Source organism: Sinocyclocheilus grahami, unplaced genomic scaffold (assembly GCF_001515645.1).
Source record: "Sinocyclocheilus grahami isolate Dianchi unplaced genomic scaffold, SAMN03320097.WGS_v1.1 scaffold3507.1, whole genome shotgun sequence".
NCBI classification, from domain to species: Eukaryota; Metazoa; Chordata; class Actinopteri; order Cypriniformes; family Cyprinidae; genus Sinocyclocheilus; species Sinocyclocheilus grahami.
In genome coordinates, this window is record NW_015508626.1 from 16562 (window position 1) to 17960 (window position 1399).

At 35.5% G+C, this 1399-nt stretch overlaps 1 pseudogene; it reads left to right on the forward strand.

Annotated features, from left to right (window-relative positions):
- The first annotated feature begins 2 nt into the window (after positions 1 to 2).
- Positions 3 to 1393, forward strand: LOC107576328 (prohibitin-2-like; annotated as a pseudogene).
- Positions 1394 to 1399: the final 6 nt, after the last annotated feature.

Below are 1399 nucleotides of genomic sequence, written 5' to 3' on the forward strand. Positions count from 1 at the left end.
TCGACGACGTGGCCATCACAGAGTTGAGCTTCAGCAAGGAGTACACAGCAGCTGTGGAGGCCAAACAAGTTGGTAGGTAAAATTAGGCTCTTGTGTGCTGTAGCACAATATATGTGGGCATAATTACTGTAATAAAAAGTGTTTATTGTCTTCCAGCCCAGCAGGAGGCGCAAAGAGCTCAGTTCTTTGTGGAGAAAGCAAAACAAGAACAGAGGTAGAAAATCATCCAAGCTGAAGGAGAGGCTCAGGCAGCCAAAATGGTTTGAGCTTCTTACCTAAAAATACTTACTTTTGCCAAACACTCACAAGTCCAAATTTCATGGGTATTTTAAATGTTATTTTTAATTTTCTTATTTTGTTTATTATATCATATTATTATTGTATTTACTGTTGTTATAATTATTATATTAGAATAGTATTATATAATGTAAATATTATTCATGTGAGAAAATTTTATAATATGAGAATTATTTTCTCTATAAATATGAGAACTTTAGTTTGATCTGGTCTAATTCACAGTTTGGGGAGGCCGTCACAAAGAACCCGGGATACCTTAAACTCAGAAGAATCAGAGCAGCACAGAACATCGCCAAAATGGTACAATGTTATTATTCACTTGATTTCATTTATTCCGAATTTTTAAGGAGTTTTCCTGATGTAAACCGCACGCTTTGGAAAAGGTGTGTTGTAAATATTTGATGTTCACTAGCGGTTCTGCCAAAGTTCAGCCGGTCTTGGATGGCATTTTTTTGGCTTAACATTTATTCAGTTCCTTTTGGAAAAAGCTGAATGTTTTGATGTCCTTTCTCAAAGCCCTGACCAGAATAAGGTTGTTTTCCAGGTGGCGGCTTCACAGAACAGGGTTTATCTGAGTGCAGATAGTTTGGTTCTGAATCTACAGGACGACTCTTTTAACAAGTAAGAACTGTATGCCTCCTCAAAAAGAAAAAGTGCATTTTTGTGATTTCATTACAATTACATTGTAATTACATTGGGTAAAAATATAGTTGATGTTGACAAAATCTTCTTTTATTATTGCAGATTGTCTCTCGGAAAGAAGTAACCCATTCAGAAGCCACTCTCATTCCAAGTTATATTACAAGTAACCGTATGTGTCCTTTGAGATGGCATTTTCTGATTGAGTCACAAATTATTATGTCATTCCGGAGAATACTCATCAAATATCTAATGGTGTAGTCCTGGTTCGTTAATTAAATTTGACTCCACAATTTGCTGGTTATCAAGCAGTTTTGTGTTCATCTTCAGCACAATGAATGAAGGCTACAGTGTACTGTACCAGATCAGATAATTATTTTCGGTGGTGATTGTTGTAACAGGAAATGTGTCTTTAAATGATACATTAGATGAGCTCAAGGTTGGTTGAGAAAAATAAATCCAT